The sequence below is a fragment of the Lepisma saccharinum genome, chromosome 2 (genome assembly GCF_977018435.1).
Source record: "Lepisma saccharinum chromosome 2, izLepSacc3.1, whole genome shotgun sequence".
Classification (NCBI taxonomy): Eukaryota; Metazoa; Arthropoda; class Insecta; order Zygentoma; family Lepismatidae; genus Lepisma; species Lepisma saccharinum.
This window is the reverse complement of record NC_139230.1, coordinates 1,347,516-1,374,550: the sequence shown is the minus strand read 5'-3', so window position 1 is coordinate 1,374,550 and position 27,035 is coordinate 1,347,516. Positions and strand designations below refer to the sequence as shown.

General features: G+C 37.5%; 1 long non-coding RNA gene across 1 annotated transcript; it reads left to right on the top strand.

Moving 5' to 3' along the window:
• The first annotated feature begins 16,471 nt into the window (after nucleotides 1-16,471).
• Nucleotides 16,472-26,000, top strand: LOC145984338 (uncharacterized). The gene is made up of 3 exons (XR_014441297.1): nucleotides 16,472-16,565; nucleotides 21,512-21,604; nucleotides 25,857-26,000. It is a non-coding gene; the product is annotated as an uncharacterized LOC145984338 (long non-coding RNA).
• Nucleotides 26,001-27,035: the final 1,035 nt, after the last annotated feature.

Genomic DNA, 27,035 nt, shown 5'->3' with positions numbered 1-27,035 from the left:
CCCAAAAATGATTTAATATTCTAGAATGTATTGTATTGTTTATTTCCTGTTTTATGAATTATTGTTATTTATATTGCCACTGCCATATTAATATTATTTCATCGTCACTAATATTATAATTGTCTTATGTCCATGTACTCTTACTTTATATATGCATATACTCTCATATTAATATCTATAACATATTGTAGTTCCATGTAATGCCTCTCTCTATATATAATTATATATTTACATATATACAATAACAAATATGTAACCAATAACTGACGACATCTATTGCATTGTACAATGTCTAACGATGAATAAATATATTAATAATAATAATAATAATAATAATAATAATTTTTATTGTAGAAACATGTGAGAACATCACATGTATTACAATCGTCAGAAATATACATAAAAAGTATCTATAGATCTTACAAAAAAAAAAAACATCCAAAAAGCATTTTAGAAAAGTAACACCACTTACATAAATTTAGTAGTTAACATTATTGTTTTCCAATCATAACTATTTTACCTAATACAATTAATTTCAAAGAATTCTTCTACTCTATATATACAGTTTTCGGTTAATATTTTTTGTACTTTTCTTTTGAATTCTAAAAAGGGCAGTTGCCTTAAAGACAGAGGGAGAGCATTGTGAAACTTAACTGACATGTAGTAGTTTTTTGTGTCTTCTTGTAATTACATCTAAACAATCCTAAACAATCCCTATTTCTGGTTTGATAGGCATGTGAACACCCTAACTCCTCATAACTGTGAATGTTCTCTTTTATATAGAGTAGGCATTGGAATATAAATATAGCAGGAGCTGTCATAATACATAGTCTAACAAAACTTAACTTACAGTGGCCACGGCTTGGAAGACCACACATTAATCTTACACATGTTTTTTGCATTTTTAATAACCTTTTTATTGAAGGCTGATGACCCCAAAGTAAGGTACCATAGCTTAAGTGACTGTGTATCTGTGCATAATTAACAATTTTTAGAACCTTCAAGCTTACACACAATCTTAACCTACGTATTAAATAAACCCCTTTGCTAACTCTGGATTCAACTCTACTGATATGATCCTCCCATTCCAAATGATGATCTATTAAGAATCCCAAAAAGGTGACAGAATTCTTTTCATGCCCTGTATTATGATTATTACTATTATATGTAAGTTCCAGGTTTTGGATCTTATCAGTGTTTATACAAAGCAAGTTAGCAGTACACCAGTCCTGTACAATATCGGAAGTAGATTTTAATGAGGACCTTAAGAGATTATTAGAATCAGAGTTCAAACAGATATTGATATCATCAGCAAATAGGTAACTACTGACCAAGGGTGTTGAAATGTTATATGGCAGATCATTTATGTAAATAATAAAAAGAATAGGACCCAGAATAGATCCTTGAGGTACTCCATGTTTAACAGGTAACAAGTTTGACTCCATTTCTTCAAAAACTAATCTCTGAGATCTCCCACTTAAATATGATTGCAAAACTGACAGCGCTCCATCCTCAAAACCATAAAATCTTAACTTTTTTAGCAGAAGAGAGTGAGATACAGTATCGAATGCTTTGGACAAATCATATAGTTTCACATTAACAACTTTCTTACTGTCTAACCCTAATATACAATTTTTCAAGAATGAGACAGCAGCCTTAACTGTACCTAGCCCAGTTCTATAGCCAAATTGAGAGTTACTAAATAACTTATTTTGTTCAAAATAATCAACAATCTGATTATTTAGGACAATCTCAAAAACTTTTGATATGACTGGAACCAACGAAATAGGTCTGTAACTATCAGGAAAAGACTTATTACCCTTTTTAAATATGGGTATCACTTTTACAAGCTTGAAATCTTCAGGGAAAACACACCCAATAATACATGAATTTATAACATGAGTTAAAGGTTCCTTTATAAAATTTACTCCATATTTCAATATGATAGAGCTTAAGCTATAAATATCCTCACATCTACTACTACTCATTTTAATGATTGCTCTTTCAATGTCTTTTACTTCAACAAGATGAAAATTAAAAGTAGTTGTAGGTTTTAATAATCCATTTAAATAAAAACTTGAATCATTTTTACTTGGGCAAGATGAAACTTTGTTCAGGATTTCTTCAACTTTATTAATAAAAAAATTGTTGAGTTCAGACGCGCTAAGTTGGTTATTAAAATCTTTTCTGGTCACATGTATGGAATTACTCTCTTTTTTTACAATATCCCACATTGCTTTTGACTTATTACTGGAGTTGTTTATAAAATTATCATTTACCTTAATCCTAGTTTCCCTAACTAATCTATATAATTTCTTCTTACTATTTATATACAGGTTCTTCATGCCATTTGAACCAGTACTAATATAAAAGTCATAAAAACGTTCACATTCTCCTTTGAGTTTGTCAATTTCTTTACTTCTAACCCTTGTAGGTTTGGGTTTAGTAAGTTTGCCTACAACATACTTTAGAGGAAATGCCCTTTCAGCTGAATTAGACATTTCAGACATTAAAAATTTCACTTTGTCATTTATATTATTTACAGAACAATACATAATTTTCCAGTTAACAAGTGATAGTTCATCGTGAAATTTTAAAATATTTTCCTCTTTCATTAGTCCCACCCTTAACTTGCAGTTTTTGGTATCAATTTTAGATGAGACTTTAGGAAAATTAACCTCAGACTTAAGTAAAACTGCCCAATGATCAGATACAACAGTTTTAACAATTGAGCTTTTATTTAACCCATCCATAACAGTAACTATGTTATCAAGGCAACTTCCACCTCCAAGTTTGGGCCTAGTAATTTCAGTTGTAGTTATAGCTAAATTGAACGAGGAAAATAAATTATTTAACGTAACACCTAGATTCTTTACAAACCTAAAGTCAATATTGAAATCTCCACATAAAATAATCTTAGCATTAAATGTACACACATGTTCTAAGAGGTTGTGCATTCTATCAATAAATAATTTAAAATCTTTACACTCAACATTCGGCCTATATACTGCAACTAAGATAGTGTTTATTTCTACTAGAAAAGATGCCGTAACCTCAAATACCATTTCAATAGACATGCTGTTTACACTGTGGATAGGCCTGTGAGAAAATGTTTTCTTGATGAAAATAGCACATCCTCCATGTTTTCTAGTGGGTCTACAATAACTACTACTCAAGTTGTAGCCCTTAAAACCGTAAAGATCAATTTCACTGGGACGTAGCCAGTGCTCAATTATACATAAGAAATCGGCATTCAATGTAGAGACATAGTCTTCAACAATGGTATATTTATTTGAGAAGCCTTGGATATTCCAGAGAAGAGTTACAATTTCATTAGGCTTATATTGATTATTAAAGCTACTACTAACAACTTCCACAAGCTTGACCTTTGAATTTATTGAATGATCTTCAAGGATATTAGACATAGGCCTGTTATTTAAACTACTAAGACTACTAATAACTTCTACCGGGGTGACTTCTGAATTATTATGATGATCTTTCGAAGTATTAGGCATAGGCCTACCTAATGATCTAAAAAAGTATCACTATTGAAACTTAGAGGGATAGGCTCAGAAGGAGCACACTTATTTGCTAATTCCAATATCTTATCACTAACAAATTTTTTACCTAACCTATTAAGATGCAGACCATGTGCAGTATGAAACCTATTTCCTAGATTACTTATGTCTATGTAAAGAACATTTCTAAAACGCTTACATATCTTGTACATTTCACTATTTGCTTTGTCTACTTCTCTGTTGATGATGGACCACTGCGGCAGATCATGTCGTCGGGGCACGGAGAAGACGCACACTTGCCTGGCACTTTGAAGTTCCTGAAGTTTACTTCTTAGGGAAAACAGAAGATCCTTGGTTTCATTTCTGGCAACATCGTTTGTTCCTGCTAACAGAACTGGAATGTCAACTGAGCTGTTTACTAATGCCTCAGCTGTAGCATCACAGAATTTTGCCCCGGGCTTTACAATACTTGTAATTTTATGATTACTATCTCTTAAGATATTGGAATACACACCTCTTCCCTGACTATCAGAATATATGCAAATGTTCATAGACCTAGTTTTGGTCTTAGTCTGTACTCCGTTTTTTCACTCAGAGAATGTTGTTCACTTTTTTCTTCTTGCTCTATATCAGTGGGCAAACCTGATAGAGGCTCAAATGTATTTTTTAGAACCGGAAATGTCCTATTGTTAAAAATAATTTGATTGTTCTTTCCGGCTTTATAGCGGACAGTTTCCCATTGTCTTGGACTAAAAGTATTATTATTGCTAATAATAATATAATAGTAATTAATATTAATTGTATTTTAATATCAAGGAGTAGTTTAATAAAGATATTGGCTTTGGGAGCTAATGATGATATAATTATTAATTCATTTATGATTTACAAGACCATTGTTTTTATTAAACTATAAAAACTTATGTTAAGAGTATTATTTATATTAATTATTTTATTTATTAGATTTTTATGTTTTATTTCTCAACGTAGGCATTTATTAGTAACTCTACTAAGACTTGAATTTATTGTGTTATCCCTATATTTATATATAACTTATTATTTTATTAATAATCAGGAAGAAGCTTATTTTTGTTTATTATTTATTTCATTTTGTGTATGTGAGGGAGCTCTTGGTTTATCTGTTATAGTATCAGTTACACGTACTCATGGTAATGATTATTTTAATTCTTTTGTATTACTAAAATGTTAAAATATATTTTTTATTTTATATTTTTAATCCTTTTGAGATTTAATAGTTCTTTATGAATGGTGGTTCAAATTTCTATTGTTTTTGGTTGTTTTTTGTTTTTATTGATAGTGTGATTTGGTATTGGAGTATGGGGGGTTGGTTATTTTATTGGATTAGATGTAATGTCTTATTCTTTAATTTTACTTAGTATTTGAATTATTTTTTTAATAATAGTGGCTAGAAATAGTATTATATCTATTTATTTTTATCCTTGTAGATTTATGTTTTTGTTAATTATTTTATTATTATTATTATTAACTTTTATAAGAATAATTTTTTTTTTATTTTATTTGTTTTTTGAGGGATCATTAGTACCCACTTGTAACGGAATTTGGTTCGCGTTTGGCGATACTTCTTTATCACTTTTGAAAAAAAGCTTTGATACGTATTACGCAGTGATTTCATACAATGAACTACATTAGGCAACACTTACCGCATCCCCAAAATAATATTCTAATGACAACAATCAGACGACACAATTTCAAAATTTAAACAGACTGGTCGGCCGGATGAAGCTACTTATCCAAATTAGAAACTAAATATTGTGTAAATGAAAGAGTTGTAGAATACGTACATTGCTGGTACCCTTTGTATTAAAATTTCGGTAACCACCAAACGTCTCTAATTCCCTTATTTTCGTATTTTTCACATTGATACTTACATATTCTGCATTCGTAAGGATTCTTCTATTTCGCGTTTCGTTTTTTGCACGCAAATAATCTCAATTTTCGAAATATCGAGTATTTTTATTTTGTTCGCTTTCGCTTGCGTTGCACGCGATATGGCGGAGAAATCTTGACTAGCGTAGTCCATGATCAGTGGTTATGCAGTGTTGCAACCTCCTTCATAGAAAAATACCTACTTTCGTGTTACTGATTTTGTATTTTATTCCAGGTTCGAAAACTCCACGAACCATGCACGGATAGACCCACGAACCATTCATAAATATTAGCCCCACGAACCATGCACGGCAAGGTTAGGTTAGGTTCTGTTAGGTTAGGAAACATAGTTAAATTTGTTTTTCAAAATTAATTTTTTTTTCGGGTTCGAAAACCTCACGTACCATTCATAAATAGCCCCACAAACCATTGACGGATAGCCCCACGAACCATTGACGGATAGCCCCACGAACCATTCATAAATAGCCCCACGAACCATTCATAAATAGCCCCACGAACCATTCACGGATAGCCCCACAAACCATTCACGGATAGCCCCACGAACCATTCATAAATAGCCCCACGAACCATTCATAAATAGCCTTAGAGATACTGGGCGAAAGGGGGGGGGGGGGTTATATCGCCCATCAACCTCACATTGATCACGCCACTGATCCTGTGCACGTCATGTTGTCGCAAGTTCGTAATCAGAAATGATGAACAGTAACTCACGTTTATTTACGTTCTAGAACTGTTACACAGTTACAAAACCGCGCATTTGGAAACACTGACCGGTTGTTACATCATGAAACGCTCGCAAATATTTGGATCCCGTAGTAGACGGACATCAAGGGAACAGCTTTCGTACATCGGAGTGACATTAATGTCGAAAATTACATGATTTATCGGCAAAAAATTTTCAACGAGGTGAAAGCAAACTTCCAACACCTTCCTAAAGCATACATAAACCCATTTCGGTAAGTACTTTCTCCTATAAAATTGAAGAACTACGTTTTGGGGAAACGAAAATTTTACCCTATTTGTAAATAGTACACGTATTCTACTCACATTCTCGCAATAATATTTAGAAGAAGAAAAGGTTCGTGAATACGGACACGAATTTGACTTCAGCCGGTTCGCGAGGAACAGTAGAAACACAGAAAACTAACTACAGTCAACCAATCTCCCATAAGACTGTACTGAAACAGCCATACTAGCTAGCCTGCACAGATTAGAAATAGAGCTAGCCCACAATCCTATTCTCTTTGTAGCCTGTGTGTTTAACTTATCGCACAACTATTCCGCCTTTCACCTTCTGACATAAGCGGGAAATTCTTTCGTTGTTAGGTTTAGATCTCGTCATAATACACTGCAATTACCCTGGTTTGACCAAAAAGAACTAAATCTAACAAGCCGCCTAACCTAACAAGAAAGGTACATTTCGACTGACGTGTGCGATAAGTGAACCTTGTGGGTAGAGTGCATCACACATAAATTTGCCGTTGCGTAGAAACGAATTTTCGTTTCGTCTCCCTCTCTCTTAGCATCACGTGTTCTACCCTGCTCGAAAACCTTCGCTATAGTTGCCATATTCTCATTCCATTCCTGGACACACTCCCGCAAACATCATTGAAAACAATTGAATAGCGCTCCAGCTCGCGGTTCCCACCGTTCGGCAGGGACGGTAATGTGGCAATATAGCACGGCGTAGTGGTTGCTTCTTTTATGCAGTGCATGTTCATTGGCTAGCTAGTAAAGTGTTGCCAACTGTAATAATGAAGCACTATTTCTGTCACGGAAGGGGAAAGGCAGGTATGGCAGTGAGTTTTGTTGGATTGGAAGCACCATATTTTTATTTTATACTAAGTATTTGACCGGTTTGACGTTGTGTGCGTGTATTGCGTGTGTGTATGTAAAAGTGTGTGTTTGCTAATGAACGTTAAATTCCATAATGCCTCCAGTTCTGTCGAAGTTGAAATCAAAAACCTTGCATAGCCAACCTCAGGAAATTCTAAGCAACGTGCACGAGTTCATGAAGGAGGAAGCCAGTCATGGTGTTAGCATCCCAATAAAGCATTTTGGCAAGAGAGCAGCGGCTGCGACTGGAGTTCCTGAAAGAACAATCAGGGCTATCATGAACGAAAGACAATCTCTTGAGATGTCAGAAGGCCCCTCCACATCATTCCTCACTCCCGGGAAAGAACGACAAAGACCAGCGACCAAATCGTCAGTGGACGCTTTCGATGAAAACGTTATCCGTAGGCGCATATACGACTACGCTCTGCGTGAAAATGAAGTGCCGACATTGAAAAAATTGCATGTCAAATTACAGGCGGACATAAATTTTGCGGGAAGTCAAGAGAGTTTGCGACGTTTGCTGCGAAAGATGGGATTTAGGTGGAGTATTGAAATAGCATAAGAAGTCTCATTATTTATTTTATATTTTGATGTTTTAGTTAGGAATATATTGATTTTCAATTTTCCGTTGCTGCGTAATGACCGGGGGGGGGGGGGGGTCGAAATAGAGCCGCGCAGCTCATCGTCTAGTGGCAGTATATGTACTTGTTATTGTTGTGGAAGCCGGCATCCTTTGTAAATGTACAACAAAGGCAACCGACTGTCGCCGATCTCAGAGAGGAAATAATAATACTGCTTGAGGAGGAGTGTTATGGTGCAATTGTAGCGGTTTAACACGTTGGCATGTTATTATCTGCCGTTGCAGTTCCATACCAGTGTATACGGGTTTTGGGAGGGAAAACTTAGAACGTCACCAGTGCATTAATGCAATGAAAAATAATAGGTATATATATTTTTTTATTTTGTTTGAAATCACTCAAATAAGGAATCGTATGAAGAAGTCTTCCTTGCAGCATTTTTGGTAATTTTACGTATGTGTTAATCCATATTTTGCGAATTTTTAGTCCATATGTATGTAGCTACATACAAAGCCACTTGTTAGTACATATTAATCCTAGTCCTGGTATAATGCATGACATTTAAAACTCAACGTTAGATAGACCTGAATTCTCTAATTTTCTTGTTGTACGTAACAGCTGTGCATCAGCGCACTGCAGCGATTTTTCTATCTGCTCCATTAGCAACACTGCTTCTTTAGTTGTTTCACGCATCGCACGGCAGAAATATCTGCGCTGGACCCTATGGTCCGTGCTGGGTCTGCTTTATCACACAACACTAGAGCAACCATGCGTTGTAACCATAACGTCAAAAGAGGAATGCCTACGTTGTTAGGTTAGGTCCAAGGTTGGCATGTTTAAAACAAAAGTGTTTAAAACACTTTGTTTTAAAAGTTTAAATCACATAGTTTTTACAAATGTTTTAAATGTTTAAAACAATGCGTTATGTTTTTTAGAGGTAGTGCCTGCTGCCGCGTTCTTTTTCTGCTGGAACCTCAAAAAAGATGTGCGTGGCAGCAGACTCGGTCTTTGTCTTATCGTGATTTCATCATGCTATGAATGCAATTACGTCTGTAACACATACTGTGAAGTTGTAGCGATTACTTTCACAAAAATGTTTTAAGATTATGTCCCTTAGCATTCTTCTAATAATAAACCTAAATGCTCTCGTAGTTAGGTTAGGTTCTGTTAGCATTTAAATAATATCGCTAAATGCTTTCTAAAGAAAAAGGTTCTAAATTAAGGTGCGTTGCAAAATGATAAGAACGCTGTGGGAAAGTGTACAAAGTAACGAAAATAAGAGTACGAACATATAATCAATGGTTATATTATTACAGAAAGAGCACACAAATCGTTCTGAAAAGTAATAGTCATGTGACAACAAGGGCAATATGTACAGTTTAGAAAAAAAGACAAAACAGGCCACTCCGACCGTTGCAAAATGATACGAACACTATCATTTATTAGCCAATAAAGGAACCTTGTCGGTGCACAACACGGAAAACTCTATCACACATGTTATCCACGAGTGTTTGCAACAGAGTAACATCGAGATCGTTCCATGCAGCAACAATAGCATGTCGTAGATCGTGGATGTTGTCATACTGGGTACCATTGGCGTATACAGCTCGGCAAGGAATACCCCAAAGGTTCTCCATAGGCAGGGACGTCGTTAGGAGGGGGCACGCGGGGGCACTGGCCCCGGCAAATGTCTACGTGGCCCCGGGAAACTGTTCTGTATTTGCTGGAAATTTTACTTTGATGAAAAATATTGCAAAATAATTCTTCAGTAAATTTTGCTTGCAGTTTGAAACACTTCTTCAATTTTCAGTAGCACGAACCCAAGCAAGGCATTCCTTTCTTATTTCCCTTTTTCTTGCTTGTTGAACACAAACAGATGTATTGGGAGGGGATGCAGTTAATGGTTTTGTGATCCGCCTCGGTCAGGGAAGTCTGAGACCTATTGAAAATGCACTTTTCCTCCCTGCTGCACACCAGATCCAGGATCCCCCCAAAACCCGCACTTTCTCTTCATCTGGTCTTGCACTGGCACCATGGGCGCCGAAAGGACGACACAAACAGGAAGATTTAGCTGCGGGTGGCTAGAACTTTCTGCGTTAATTATTTTATGGTTCACAAAAGATATCCCCATGCGTTTCAAATTCCAAGAACAGAATTATATTGCTTGTCCCTTTTTCGGCGCTGGAATGAATGACATAGCTGTTCTTTTCACATGCACTCAACCTTCTGCTAATGACCTGCCCTGCAAAGGATGGAAAGGCCACTTTTTGAAAATTCGGAGAAACATAGAAGCGGTCGGTTTATCTGTTGATTTGGTGGACAATTGAGTGATTGATTGATTGATTTGATGTTTTAAGTCCACTTGATGCACAGTAAGGCTAATCGGGACTGGACCTACAGTTTAAAGTGGGATCCGAACCACTATGTTCCTCCACCGGGTATCGAACCCGGGATCCCTTGATTACAAGGCGACGATGCTACCACTGCGCCATCGGGGAGGCCGGTGGACAATTTTTGATGTCTGTCAGATATTTTGAGGTAGGGTTTGTGGTCCGAGCGGTGGTTAACTTCTGTAAACCGAGAAGATAGAATCACGAAGTGTTTGTGATCTCGTTTTCCTACATCGCGAGTGAAATGTCGAATGAGAAGCTGCCAGATTGTCTTTCTCTGGAAACAATGGATCAGCATCGACTGATCGACCAAATATCCAACATATTGGCATTCTAAAATAGAGTCTGAATACCAGACAAGATCCTGGGTTCGACTCCCAGGGTGGTTGATCTTATGTATAATGAAGAATAAACCACGTTTAAATTAAGGAAGGAAACTAGGTATGTAGCAATTGTTTTTACAGCCTATAAGTATTATGTTACAATTTGTATATCTTTCTGACTTTCTGTGATTTTTCTTCATTTAGCCTCCACCTGCAAATGTGGAAGCTGCTGCTGCTTAGGTGGCTAGGTTGGCTAGACATACAAATATAATTAATATCTACAGCGAATAATACTTATAATATAATCATGAGTTATGGACTAGCAAATAACTTATCAAGCATTTTCTGTTTCTATTTGTTGTGCAGTGGTTAACAAGGTGCATTACGATGCCAGGGGTCCTGGGTTCAAATCCTGGACTGAGCGTGTGTGTTCTTTATGATGGTCCTCTCAACAATTTCACATCACTAATTTTCATCTTCACGATTAGCCAAAAAGTGTCAGAAAAGCGTAGTAAAATAAACAAAATCAATCATTTATATATTTCTACATTTCGCCGCTTTTCTACCTCTTGGGTTAAATGAGACGATGAAGATGAATGATGAGCCGAAGGAATGGCGATGGGACAGACATGATACAACCATACCTTTCCAATGCCCGAACCTTGGACCTCTGGCTTTGTAGCGTGTTATACTCAGTGGAATACTTAGGAAGAAAAACTGTAAAAATAGGGTGAAAAGAAGCAAAGTTGTACGATGCATAAAAAGACATGTTTAGTTCTTCTAAAACCTTCCAATTATCGAGTTCGTGTTTTAAGTCCACTTTATGCACAGTAAGGCTAATCGGGGATGTCTCCACCGGGCATCAAACCCGGGACCCCTTGATTACAAGGCGGCGACGCTACCGCTGCGTCATCGAGGAGGTCGAGAAAAACTTACAATTAGTCAGTAAAATTAATATTGAGTGACAAGGCCTGCGAAGAGTTCTTTCATTCGGTTGAGCGTGGTCATCACATCGACTCCCATAGTTTCGAAAGCAGAATTTTCTTCCATATCGGTTTCAAGTACTTCCCAAATTGTCCTCACGATGTTGGAACAGCACAGAAATTTTGGAACTAATACAAGCAGGCACATACCCAGGGAAGAGGCTCGGGGGCTGCAGTCCCTTCCCGAAATCCTACAAATATCGGATTTTAATAATGTGTAGTAGTAATTAAATTTACTTCATTAACAGAATTAAACATCTTGTATATGGTAGTTTGAAATATACCAAGAAATTCATCTTCAGCGCATTTACCCCTCCCACAACATTTTCGCCTTTCGACCGATAAGGTATAAGCCCCTTCCGAAATCAAATTCAGGCACCGGCCTGACCACCAGCGATCGAACCTTGAACCTTTAGATTGATTGATTAATTGAACTGGTGATTTAAGTCCACTTTATGCACAGTAAGGCTAATCGGGATTAGACCTACAGTTTAAAGTGAGATCCTAACAACTATGTGCCTCCATCGGGAATCGAACCCGGGCATGTTGTTGAACCTGCCGAACCAAAGACGAGAGCGTAACCATTTGAGCGTGTGGGAACTTCGTTTTATCCAGTGCCATCATATATTCAGTTTTCCACACACAAATAAGATTAATTTTAAGAAATTAGACGTGTGCATATAATTTCTTATCGTCATCATTTCTGAAGTGAACAATCAGATGCATAGAAGGCTCGGGCCCGCCCTTGAACTAAGAGATACCGGATTCGATTCCGGTATGAACTGTATACTTGAGATGCCTAGCTTGAACTCATTACCCACACATTTCATATTTGCACTGTTGTCAATACTTGTAAACCTGGTTCCAGGACTTTATTTCTAAAACCACAGAAAAGGGGTTTATCTACTTCTCAATTTTCTTCCAGCAAATTTACAAATCTAAAGACTAATAACATTGTTCTTGGTGTATCAGCCATTAAGCTAATGAGTTCATTCTGCATTTAGTTTCCCGAATAATGGCTGTAGATTTCGCGAGAGTATATCCTTCGACTTTTGGGGGCTACAGAAGAAAATAATGTTCCTTTCCAATTTTTTGATTGATTGAGTTGGTGTTTTAGGTCCCCTTTATACACAGTAAGGTTAATCGGGACTGGTTCTACAGTGTAAAGTAGGATCCGAACCACTATGAGCATCCCCCGGGTATCGAACCCGGAACCCCTTGATTACAAGGCGACGATGCTACCATGCGCCACCGAAGAGGCCCTTGTTCCTTTTCTTTCCAAGACTATATATATATAATGTATGTATACAGTATAGGCCTATATGGTGTATAAATAGTTTGTTAATTTATAATAGTTCGATAGAAAAAAAAAATACGTTTGGGCCCCCCCAAACTGATCAACCTAGCTACGTCCCTGTCCATAGGATTAACGTCTGGAGAATTACCAGGCCAGGCCATTGCAAAGACGTTCTTCTCCAGAAACTACATTACAGTGGATTCAGCCGTGTGTATTGTGGCGTTGTCTTGTTGGAACACCCATGGGGTGTCAGCTATGTGTGCAGCAAAAGGCAATAGGTTGTCCTACAGTATGGTTTGGTATGCTGGTGCCCGTAGGAAATGCTAGGTTGGTGGTGCCATGATATCCGAAGCCACCCCACACCATTACAGACTGCCCTCCTTGCTGTCGCTTGGAGAAGATCCGTTCCTCTTTGCGTAGATCGTGCCATCTGGACCGTCTAAATTGAATTTTTTCTCGTCGCTGAAGATGACACGCCGCCATTCCTCCTTCCACGTCACGTAACTCCTGGCCCAGTCGACTCGCCGATCTTTATGTTGTGCAGTGAGTCGCGGCTGTATCTTGGCTTTGCGATACAGAAGACGATTGCACCGTTTGACAGTCCTGCAGAGCGTGGATTTATGTACACGCATATTCGGATCGCGAGACAACTGTCCAAGTGATGTGTTCCCAGCTGCCAACTTCCTCACAACAGAACGTTCCTGCCGCGGCGTTAAATTTCGCGGCCTTCCCGGCGCTTTCTTTATACCACATTGTTCCCTTAATCGCAGATAATTGTTCACCACAAACGCACTCCGCCCAAGCCGACGTGCGATCACATTCGCAGCCACTCCCTCTTCTTTATAAGCCAATATCTGGCTTTTTTCACGTTCTGACAACGCTTTACCACGGCCCATTCTACTACACTTGTCCGCACAACTTCCTCGCCACCTTTCCTGGGCAAATCACTGTTAACAACTGTCTGCCGTTGGTGCGTGCTGAGACGTGTTCATTCGCTGCCTCTGGTGTCACGGGAAAGACGTTACCTGGCTCCGTTCTTATCATTTTGCAACACTCAGCCGACCTCATGTGCCATGTTTTCGTACTTGCTCGTACATATACCCGTCTGCGTGAACAGTAACTGCTTTCGTATAATACACACGTCTATCTGTGTCCGTGGCAATCATTTTTATTTTCCGTTTGCTTTTTGTTTTCCCCATTTCGCTATATGCGGTACCGTTCTTATCATTTTGCAACGCACCTTACCTGTACATTCATTACCACTAATCATAAACTTGCATTTCTCTCGTCTCAATCTGTTCTTAAGATTTGTAACATTCTCTTAGCAGACAAATTACGTGGCAACAGCAAATTTGAAGCTTATTCTTACTGCTGACACGTGCGCATAGACATACCACGTGCGTGGCAGCAAACTCTGCCTTTTTTAGAAGTGTTGAAAACACATTTTGGTACTTGAAATTTTATAGACTGTGATAATTTTTTTGTTTGGCAACCCTGTCTTTTCATTGAATCTGTGCCAATTACGGGTCTCACTTATCGCACGACGCGCACGACACTTGACTAACCTTATGTTCTGACGTCATGGGAGAAAGCTTTTTAGTATTAAGCTAAATGCCTACGTAGCCAGGCTAGCAAAACTGTTGTGCGACAAGAAAGACCTGTGCTTTATTGTAGAAATCGAAACTTATCAGTCCTTTGTTTCGTACCGTCCTGTAAGTTTGAGAATGATAGAAGCTGGAAACTAATATCTGAATTCTGTGCGGGACGGGAAAGTTTTTAAAACCCGACATTCGGGACGGGAAAAATTCGCTATTTCCCGACAAAGTCGGGAAATTTTCGAGACAGCAAATGTTCGAAATTTCCCGAAGATCTGAAAATCTCGAATTCTGCACATCATTTTCACTTTAAGTGATTGTTTTCATTTCTGGAATAAAAGTAACAATTTGCGATAAGTTCCATAAACTTAAAATGCAGAAAACGTCGATAATTAACTACTTTTCTAATGACCATTCGGTATTTCCCGACTGCTCGCGATCCCGAAAAGTCGGGAAGTCATTTACCGAAGTCGGATCGGGACTGGAAATTTTTTCCCTGATCCCGTTCCAGACTTTTCGGGATCCCGTACACTCCTAGAATACACAATGCGTGATTTTTTCTCTTGCGATACGATTCATTTAAATGAAGCGCAGATGCTTACTTTTGGTAACATAATTTTGTACTTGGAAAGATAAATCTGGAGCAGTAGCGTACGCAGGATTTCATCAAGGGGGGGGGGGTATTTCTAAAACTTTCTCCAAATTCACATTACCATTGTTTTATTACACTTTAATTAAATAATAATACTCATAATTGATTAATAATACTTATAATTAATTAATTAGTTGAATTACTACTAATAATACTACTAGTACCACTACCACTATTAAGTAGTAGAGATCTATACAGGGTGTTTCGTAAGTTCGTTTACAACACTTGGGAGGTGATTGTACGAGTGAAAATAAGGCGCAAAGTTCATGTAACGAAATTCCGGAAACGGTTTTGTTGCCGAGTTATTGACGTTTGAAAACGTGGGAAAATGATTTTCCGAAGTGAATAATGGCAAAACGGGTGGAGAGAAGTCGTCGGTGTTGGGCGGTCCACTAAGAAATTGGGTACGCTCTTGTCAAAAAATCACGCGGCAATGTAGTGCAATGTCGGCGCAAGGGATTCCCCATAGGACGCGAACGAAGATGTTGACGGGAGTGGGGTGGGTGTGCGTTCTGCGTGAGCTGGTATTGACGAAAATTGGCATGTGTTGAATGGCACCAAAAACAAAGAAAATTTCCTGAGCGAAGGGCACCATGACGTAAAAATGAAAAAAATGAACTGTCATAGGTTGCATACCCTGAAGGGCAGATGGGTGTCCGTTTGAACTGACGTTAAGTACCACATTTCCCGCTAGGGGCGCCAACAGTGAAGGAGCGCACGTGTCTGTGCCATTCGTGCTTCAGGTGCTGTGCCAGCAGCAGGTTGTTAAACATTCACGGTTCTTGGACAGTAGTGTTGGGCAAACATTTGACCTAGCAGTGTTACGTGTTAATTCTTAGCCACAGCCCATCGTGTTCTGTGAAGTGTACTAGTGTTAACGGCCATAAACACTTGTAGCCCGGTGTAAGGGATGGCTGCATACACGTCCCAAGAGCTGGCGGACATGCATCTGATTTATGGGGAGGCTGGAGGTAATAGCCGTGCTGCAAGGGGGCACGTTTTCCAAATAGGGTGTTACCATCGCACACCTTATTTCAAACTGTAGACACTCGACTTCGGGAAACAGGATCAGTGTTGCCACCTGACCGCGAAGTGTGCGAACACGACGGTTTGTGAAAGATGTGCTAACTGCAGTGATGGATCATCCAGGCACCGGTAGTGATTGCTGCCACACCAGTTTTAAGCCATCCGATTGGTTGACGCGAACTCGTTCTTCATTGGTGGACACATTAATGACGTGCTGCCTTGCATTAATGACGTACTGCCTCTTGCTGGAAGCGTGAATGAATCTTGGAACTTCACTTGTGTTTTGTTTGAGGTAAAAGCCGGTAGCAAGCAACAAGAAAGAAGTCCTTTTCGGAATTGGTATTGGAGCTCCACGTTGTTTAGAGAAGAGGAATTTACACGAAGAATCAACGATCCTTCAGGAAAAAATAACATAAAATACTTGCTGGACCTAAAATATAAGTAGTAATACTATTCTTGTTTGCATTATATCAAAGTTTTATTTACTTTGCTGGACCTCGAATATAAGTGAATAATACTATTATTATTTTTGTATAATATCAACGTTTTATTTTCTAGCGTACATTGCAGTGCGGATATACTATTCCATCTATCCTAAACTGTTTGACTCACTCACGCGTTTTCGGAGGGTAGTAATTATATTTTTTGAGGCTTAATTTAAATCTGCAAATCTGAATCTTTGCCTCAAAAACAACTCTCCCCCCCCCTTTTTTTAGGATATTATCCGTTTATTATAGAGTAGATTTGTTACGTGTAGAGTTGGAAGTGTTCGTGGGGTGGAGGACTGTTTTATTTGAGGGAAAACTATTTTTACGTGGCCTTTTTGGATGGGCTTTCTTCCGATAGATTTGCTAATCTTGAAAATATATTAGTTAGCATTTTTATTGTTCTGCAGCTTTCGTTTATCTCTACTGTAAAAAGACATTCGTTTCCAAGTTTAAAATATAGATTTCGACCTAACATTTGTAAATACATGTTGAATAAATGCACCGTTTCTGTTAGGGTAGTACAAGATGACGTGTGAGCATTTTTTTTTTTTCCCAATTTAATTTTCTGTTTGCCTAACCTTCCGTGAATGGCTTGTGGATCAATTTTCGGTTAAAAACCTTTTGTGAATAGTTTGTGTGGCATTTTTTAGGTTCATAAGTTTGGAAACACTTAATATCAGCTGATGATAGACAACGTGAGTCAAGATTTGCCTGCCATATTGTGTGTAACGAAAGCAAATTAGCAACGACCAATAAATACTTGTAATGTGAAAAATTACGCTTTTTTCAATGAAAAAACATAATCCCAAGTTGAAAAATGTTCCACTATGCATATAAGGTAAGTACAAATTTAAATAATTCGGAAATAAATGAGTTAAATGTGTTTTCACTATATCTAACTGGTACCTTGTGGAGCTACCCGTGCATGGTTTTTGAGGCTAACGTGAATGGTTTGTGGGGCTACCTGTGAATGGTTTGTGGGGCTACCTGTGAATGGTTTGTGGGGCTACCTGTGAATGGTTCGTGGGGCTACCCGTGAATGGTTGGTTAGTGGGGCTATCGTGAACAGAACGTGTAAAAAGAAAAAGGTATTTACCCGAAGAGTAAGCATGGTTTTGAACGATGCACTAAATTATTACTGGGGATAAACGTATTTCACACTATCTACAAGTTTTTGGAACCTGTTCTTCATACACCATACACACGCAGAACGCAAACGAGCAAAGCACACACATTCACAACGTGGACACAAAGACAAGCCTGCAGTGTTGTTAACTCCCATTGGTTATCACCAAAAGGCAATAAGGACGTAAAGTAGAGTCTAGCCAAACAAAGAATGAGAGTTTTTTGAATTGTAATATAATAATGAAAGAAATATAGTGCACTTTTGTATGAAATAGGTGATAATTAATTAATTTCCATATGTCCAGCACTGTATACTTGCACAAATGTAAATTGTTGCGGTGGGTAACAGTGACACAAGTACAACCTTTCCTGCGGACACATAAACGCAAACCAAATATCACCTGTGGGACTGAGGAGGGCAGAAGGGTATAAGAAGCTACTGAGGGTATCACCCACTTACCTCGAACCCTAGACCACTTACAGGTTAACACACAGCCTCGTATTTTTTTCCACAAGTATTTTCGCCAGATGGTGAGAATGGCATGTAGGACTTATTTCACCAGGTGCTGAGAACAGCTTATGTGGCTATTTTCACCAGGAAAATTAAGTAATAACCTGAATCATTGTCTTTCATCTTATTTTATTATAATTCATTGCCAGTGTTGATGAACTCACTGCTAAGAAGTTATTTGAAATTAAAAATGGGAGTGACTACTACTGTCACCAGGTAGTGAGAATAGCAGAAAGTGCTGAAGATCAGAAATTACATGATTAGGTGTTTGGAAGTATTTACCAAAATAATTTTAATGCTAATAGCCATAAACCTAACCTGCCTAACCTAGCAATGAAAGCATTAAGAACATCATACCCTTTCATACTTATGTCATGTGACATATTAGCAGCACCAGTCCACATGAGAACACCTTATGGTAGTTTTCCAACTCCATGGCATGCAGAAAAAAGTATGTCTCTCCTGCACGAAAATAAATACACACTGCCGTATATTTCACACACAACAACTAAAAAATACACACATACGTGCAGCAGGCTAGGCCAGGTTGCAGATCATGCACATGCTGTTTAAAATCTGGTGAAAATAGGTCAAAAGCTAGCTTTTACCACCTCGTGAAAATACCAAAAACACCTGAAAAATATATTTATTTTGCTGTAATTGATATGCACCTTTCAAATTAAATATTAATAAATAAATCATGGTATAATCATGGAGAGTAATAGCACAGAGAAATTAAATTTATAAATCTAATGGACCGGCCCTCATGGCTGAGTGGTTAGCACATCGCGCTACGATGCCAGGGATCCCGGGTTTGAATCCTGGCCTAGGCATGGATGTTTGTCAGTGTCCATTCATCAAATAATCACTCATCCCCATCTTCACAAGTGACACAAGAAGTGAAGTAAAGTAAAGCAAATCAACTGGACCTAATGAACCTCTCAAGACCCTGAAGTACTGTCAGGTTTTATTTTTAGGGATGATTTTTACCATGACATCTAATAGTTTTATGTTCTTAGATATTTTATGTTTGCAAATTAATTTGATTTCATGGGATTTGTAATTTTTAACTTTTTATTTCATATTGTGGGTTCAGCTTGATGGCAGTTGCAATTTCATGTATATTTGGACTTCATATGTGTTGGTGTTTTATGAAAATATAGTGGTGAAACTATTCTTTGTGTTTGCCTACCTTAAGCCTTACTTATTGAAAATACAGTGGAACACACCTTAAACTGAATCAGAAGGGACCAGTATACTTGTGCATAAAAACTGAAATTACATTAAATAAGTGCTGTACTCCCATACAGTATTTATTCGCATATGCTAACATTGCACTGAATAGGACACAACAATTTTTTTTTGCCAGTAGCGAAACAGGATTTTCTGCACACAGTTTACATTCTTAGCTGCTTGACTTTCCGCAAATGCTTTTAGCCTGAGAAACCACACTGAGCATATCCGAATAATTCTGCTGTAAGGCAAATTAATGCTGTTCAATAATGGTCTTTTTTTGCAAAACATGTCCAACCCTCCATTACATGCTTTGAATTCAGTCTTACCTATTTTTTGAGTGGCATTTTTAGCATATTACTGCAACATGGGACCCAGTATGTGGTGATTTTTTTCCTCTGGCGGAGATTTACTCTCACACTGTTTCATTATGTTCGTCTGTTTTTCTTAAGTTTTATTTTTAATTTTCCATTAGCACAGTTTTCCCACAGCTTCATAATGTGAGTTTTCTTCTGTACAGTATTGTACACTTGAGTTTTACCGATGTTGAACATTTTTATCATCTGCTTAATAGACAATTTGCTTCACTCAATTCTGGAGCCATGATAACAACTGCAAGACTAAACTATACAGAAAGTGTAGGCCTCGACTTGCCCGTGAGGAAAATTTCTGGGAGGAGGAAATAAGTGAATTTAAACACAGCTGGGTGCTCAATATATAATTGTTCAGCATTATTTTCTGTTGTGTGTGCACAATTCTCATCTTCAATAATTTCTACTAAACTTTTAATTAATCATTAATATAATTCAAAACTGTCTCATGGAGGATTTTAGAGTTAATGTCAGTCTCACTGAAGGGGAGTTTGTCTTGGTTGTTATTGTTGAGAGAAAAATTAGTTAAAGCTTTGATTGCTTGTTTCTATGTTCCTTCAAATTTTATTTTGTCCCATATCTAGTCTAGTTGTCAGAATCAATAGTATAACAATTAACTGATTCAGGTAAATGCTTTGAAATAGTGATCTGTTGCCTTATATGGCAGTTTGATTGATTGATTTGGTGTTTTTAGTCCATTTTAAGTACAGTAAGGCTAATCGGGACTTGACCTACAGTTTAAAGTGGGATCCGAACCACTATGTGCCTCCAGGTATCGAACCCTTTGATTACAAAGCAACGACGCTACCACTGTGCCATTGGGGAGGCCCTATATGACAGTTCGGAAAATAAATTTTGTATAAACTAATGTACTTATCTTTTTCAATTATGTAGAATTTGCTTTCAGTATTTATTCTTCTAGACACTATATGAACCATTGTCAGTTTGTGAATGTACAATGGCTGTAAGTACAAGGTTCTACTTTATGGAAATGAGGAGGGTTTTTTTTTATTGTGCAATGAGATGTACGTAGTTGCTATTGCAAATTATGTCATGTGAAGAAATTTTTCTAAATCCAAATAAAAAAAAGGTAAAGTGTTCCCCTGTGCATAGCACCATGCCATGAAGGCATATAGGGGGTGTGGGGGTAACGCCCCACACTTTCTTGATCCGGTCGTGAGTGGGGGTGATGTGATCAGCATCATGCCCCTGACTGCCTTTACCCCCCAGGGTTTCCCCCAGGTACCCATGTTATTTGACGCTGGCTGGGCGCCGGGGCCGCTTCCACCGTTAGAAAAGTTCCCGGATTTGAACCGGCTGGGGATCGAACCCGGGACCTTGAGCATGGTAGTCAGACTCATTACCGACTGAGCCACCGTGGATCTAAATCCAAATAAAGCAATAAGTTACGTAATATTTTCCAGAATTTTACAATTTTCTGCATTATGAGTTTTTCTTCATGAAATGCTGTTAGTGTGTAATCCATCATATATTTTGTATGTAGGAATAATTTTCGCCACGATTGTTAAATTTTCATCTTTTGTTTATTACACAATCAAAGTTTGCCAAGATGGATGAAAATTGTCATACAAATGTGTATGTCTTACCACTTGAATAAATCTATGTCACCAATGCTTATGCAAATTTCATAATTTACAGGTGTTCTCCCGCATGCAGTAGACAACTTTAAGTTGGAATAAGGTATTTCCATCTTCACAGAACATTACCATGTGTCAAGAATAAACTCATATGGTAAGTCTCAACATCCATAGTTTGAATTTTATATATTTTATTGAATTTTCTGCTCTTCGTATTCAGATCACTTTGCACAACTTCCATAGTAGTTGCATGTGTGACCAAAAGTCAACAGTATTTCATATTATTTTACTCCATATATACCTTTTGGGTCCATTCGGATATCCTCCACCTTTGATTTCGGTAGTGAATTTTTAGCAGGCACCCGTACCGATGGATATATAACAGTTGCTTTTTCAGGACTAAATCATAAAAATTGACCACCGATTCCGGGCTCCGCCTCTGGGGTAATAGACCTACCGCCCCCTACTACTTCCGCGGCCCCACCTTTTTCTATAGTGTCCCTTTAAAGGCGTGTTGGAACCTGCCCAACACTATTTTTCGACAATTCACTCAAGGTACCAAAAAATTAAATATCGCATATTATCCCATTCCACAAGTCAGTCACAGGAAGAAAAAGAAAATGTGTAGACATGCACCTGTGACTGAATACATGATGGAAGTCCTGAAAAACCGTAATGACGTTACGTAGGTAAGGAATTTTAATATTTAAGAAAATGTATGTTTCGTAGCACGTAGATCTCTAAAAATTTCCTTCCGTGCTAGTTAAAAACACCCCTTCTTAAGAAACTTCATTTTGGACGAAAATATTTGAAATGTGGTAGAAATCGAGGGTGGAGGATATCCGGATGGAGCCTACCTTTTTACCAGTGTCACCAATCTAAACAACTATAGCTAAGTAATAAGTAAGGCTGAGCCAATCCCAATGCTAATGTATCGGTATCGACTGATACCAGTGGTATCAGTATCATAAAGTATTTTATTCACTAATACTGGCCGATACTTTTCCAACATTTGGTCTTGCATGGTTTTCTGCAAGAATGCCATGTAACACTTATGGCATTATCTTGAAAATTATGAACTTTAATCTGCACCAATAGTCTGTGTGAAAACTGTACTTTGTGATTACTTGAAAGCCTGATGTAATTCTTCAATAATTTTAGACAAAACTCTGATAAACTGTTGCTTGTAATTGGAGTGGAGAACTAAACCCACTTATATTGATCAACATTTTGAACAGCCTTTAATTGATACAATTTTGAAGCATTGGTATCTTGGGAATCAGTAAGAGCTTTGGCATTGATGTGGATATCTAGGAATTGTAGCTTTCCTGGCGATGTGATTCAAACAAGTGTTCTTTTATTACCCTACACTGGCCTCCATTTCTATATTCCCTTATTATATTTTCAAAATGAAAATAAATGTCTGATGAAAGGAGCGTGTGTTCTCCTGAAACGTCACAAAGAAAAACTGTTTTCTTATGCTTGTAATAACCGTAAACTACATGAAAATAATTATATATTCCCTGATGATGAAAGCAATGTATACGCTTGAAACGTTGGAAGCTGTAGTGGTCGGATTGACCATTACTGGTTTTTGTATATTGTAATAATTATTTGCTGGCCAGCTACAAGGTGTAGGGTTAAGTAATATGTTTCCATGAGTGTGCTTTTATGTTATTATTGCATGTAAGTGTATATACTTATTGGATTGTGCTTTACTGGATATTAGATTCCCCTGTTTTTCTCTCCCTGGTTGGGGGAGCTATTTCATCTCTTCATATATGTATCCCATATATAGTATTAACAAAGGTGAAGATCTGTTATTAGTAGTGTTTTTTGGTCAATTATTCCTGTGGCTATATGCAGTATTTGTTTTTCTTGTGTTTCTTTATCCTGTCTTCCTTTTCTGTGTAATATTTCTTGCTTCCTTCTGTTATTTCTGGAAGTCTTTATGTTTAATCAAATTGATGTCTCCCTTCCATATTTGTTGCAAGCTGTATTTCTATATGGCTCTAAATTCTCTGTTAAAGCTGCCTGCAAGGATATTAAAAATAATGAAAGAACTCTCAGACATGTTTCTTTGTAGCAGACAGTTTAAAGTAAAGATCTACAATTCCCGACAATGTAAAAGTAGAATGAAGGACTTTCGCTTGGATGGTGGTAGTGGTTTCAAAAGTGAAGCCGAATTTGGGTCTTTTGAAGAATTTGAAAACGATCTCAGAGCATGGTGTGATGGCAATTTCTAACCAATGTCATCCACCTTTGATGTGTGAAAAATATGTCAAAAGTGCTCTGATATTTCATCTGTTGATGGCACTTTTGAAGTAAATATGGAAGGATTTTTTATGTGAGGATGGGCAAAGTAATGGCAGGTCATTTAGATTCTTTTTTGTATAAAATTAAATGAGACTCAGTTTGTGTTGAGGGCTTTCTCGACATTTGTAGAAGCTAATCCCTTTCTTCTGTTATTGTAGACAAAGATTTAAATGGAATTTATATTTTTATATTCAATCCATATCCATTAAGCTTACATTTAATCAATGTATATTCTTATATTACATTTTTGCATTGTAGTAATCACCCAGACAAGGATGTAGGCCCTCAACACCGAAACATGCCCACTCTATTATATGTTTTTATTATTGTGCATAAGTATTACCAAAAGTATTACTACCGGACCCTGTGGCCGAGTGGTTAGCACATTGCACTGCGGCACCAAGGGTCCTGGGTTCGAATCCCGCTCGGGCTTCGTTGTTTGTGAATGTCCATTCATCAATTTCATCACTCATCCCCATCTTTGCAAATTAACCAAGAGGCACGAAATGCCAAGTAAAATAAACTAAATCAATCAATCAAAAGTATTACTTTCATTTTAGTGTATTTCTTGCCATGATGATGATATTGTGTTTTTATGCTGTTCAGGTTTTAGTGAGACTTACAGCATGCCAGTGAAGCAGCGTGTATAGTTGGCAACACTGCCTCAAGACTCTCATTCGGCTGCAGTCAAACATTCAACTAAGACGTGCATGTGTGTTGCGCGAACACAATTTAGTTGTATTTGTTATTGTGTGTATACAATCATGTGTATTCGTCATATATAAGTAGGGAGACAAATTTATGGTAAATAAAAACTGAGGAGAGCGGTAAATAAAATGTTAGATCAGCGGTATATACCAGTGGTGAAAAAAAAAATTAGCACACACTTTTTCATCATGAGAGGAAACATACAAAAGAGCTATAAATTGATAATCTACTTCATTTTTATATACTGTACACATACACAAGTACTTAGCTGTCCAACCAAAAAGAAAACATCAACACAAAATCACTTCATTTCTTAATTGCATATCTCAATTGTTTTATTCATTGTATGTATTTAAAGGATATCCTTGCTGTCCAACAAATAAAATAATCACTACTGCACATACACAAACACATGTTGAAAAATTATATGATGACAAACAAAATTCATTCATGACTGAACACAAATGACACAATTGGTTCCCTTGACAGACTAATCTTATCGCTGCTACAGCTAGCAAGTTCAATGAAACTGGAAGTTTAGTAGACATTCGGGGGAAGAAAGAAATGCAGCTTGACAGGGAACGAAGTTTTCGAACTGAGATTATGTGCATGGGAAATCCCAATTTGCAGTGTCTTCCTGATGGAATCGAAGATAAAACGTTCTTCAGCTGCAAGTGGTAGGAAAGTTTATGCAAAAGTTTCGTTACAAATCGATAGTTTGCGCGCACAACTTCGATTGCCAGTTTTTGCGTGTTTTCTACTTATTTTGATGATATTTCATGGTTGTTTCACGAAACAGCGTTCATTTCGTGTAAAAGCACACATTTCGCATTACTTCGCGAATAAAACTCATGCATATTTCATCATTGGGGGTGTAGTTACTTGCAGAATGTTCAAAATTGCACCTTTTTTCCACATTTCGCAATTTCGCGCATCGCGAAAATTCAATGTCCCTATATATAAGGATTCACAAGAAATAACGTCTACTGCATTCGTACAATATCAGTATGGTGAAGCAGTTACAGCAATCACAAACATATGTTGTTCTTGATTTCAACATACCTCCTGTATTGTTTCTTTCCCTCTGCTGTATATTTCACTCTAAAGGCAAGTAACTCAAACTCTGAATCCAAGGTCAACAAAATTATTGTACATATTGATTCATTGAATAGATGATATACTGTATAGAACCTTCAAGTGTGTATGTTTGTACAGTCATGGACACTTCCGGGTTGTAACGATTCCATTGAAAGTTAATGGAATTGTTATAACCCAGAAGTGTCCATGACTGTACATGCCATAAGTTGACATTTTCTAAGAAAAAATACATGTAATGTATTTGTGTGGTTTCGATTTTAAAGTTTTTTAACTTTTTATTTCAGTATTGGATTCATGAAGAATTGCACTCACACCAAACCATACTCCTGGTACAACTCGACAAAGATATCTTTGGAAGAGGAATACATTTTTATCATGTTTTAAAATTGCTTGTAGTATTTTTTTTTAATTGTAATAAATGTTCATGTTTCTTGATTTAAAGGATTTGTTTGATTGTTCTTTAAAGCAGAATGACATGTATAAGTGCAGACCTGGAATCCCTAAGGAAATGTACACGTGAGGTACTCAGGTCAGGTATCTTGTCCTAAGAGACACCCTTTGTTCCACAAACTTGGTGGTAGTGTTAATCTTATTAATATTGTTTATTTATAAACCTTATTCAATTGATAGTCATATTCACGTACTTTGAGAGATGAAATGTATAGCACCTACTGTATGTTTGAATCAAACTTGTTTTTAAGAAGAAAATACTGTCATACGGCATGAAAGTAAGTCGTTGAAATAATTCCATTCAATATTGTATCGTCTCATTTGCTTGCCATTACAATTTCTCACAAATGAATGAGTAAATAAATATTTGGCTGCCTTGGTGTCATGATAGACTGGGTTGTTTAAACTGCAGGGGTCACTGTGAGCAGTGTTACAATGTTACATGTACAGTCACGGACTGCTGGCTTGTGATGAATACATTGACTTTCAATGAAAATGTTACAAGCCGGCAGTGTCCGTGACTGTACATCTTGAATAAAAATTACGTAGATTTTTCAGTGAAAAAGGCAGGCTCGATCAGGACTCGAACCCTGTCTCCAGCATACCATGCAATTGCTCTACTGGCCTGGCATCGCCTGATTTTTTGCTGTTTTACCTGTGTGTATTCGTCTCTGCAAGTGCTACTGCAACGGGATCTGTTGCCTTTGAAACACTGTACACAGGCAAAACAGCAACAGCGATAAATCAGGCGATGCCAGGCTGGCTTGGTAGCTCAGTTGTAGAGCAATGGCACAGTATGCCAGAGACCCGGGTTTGAGTCCTGGTCAAGTCTGCATCTTTCACTCAGAAATCTACGTAGTACATCTCCTGTGTGTGCCTAATTTAATGAAAGTAGAGACAATTGGACAGTTCTAAATCCTCTTTTGAGGCTCGAATCATCATTTGAGGCCCGTCGTAGCCTTTTATGATGTATATTTTGAGGGCACAGAGTTGGCAACACTGTGGGCTCTTAC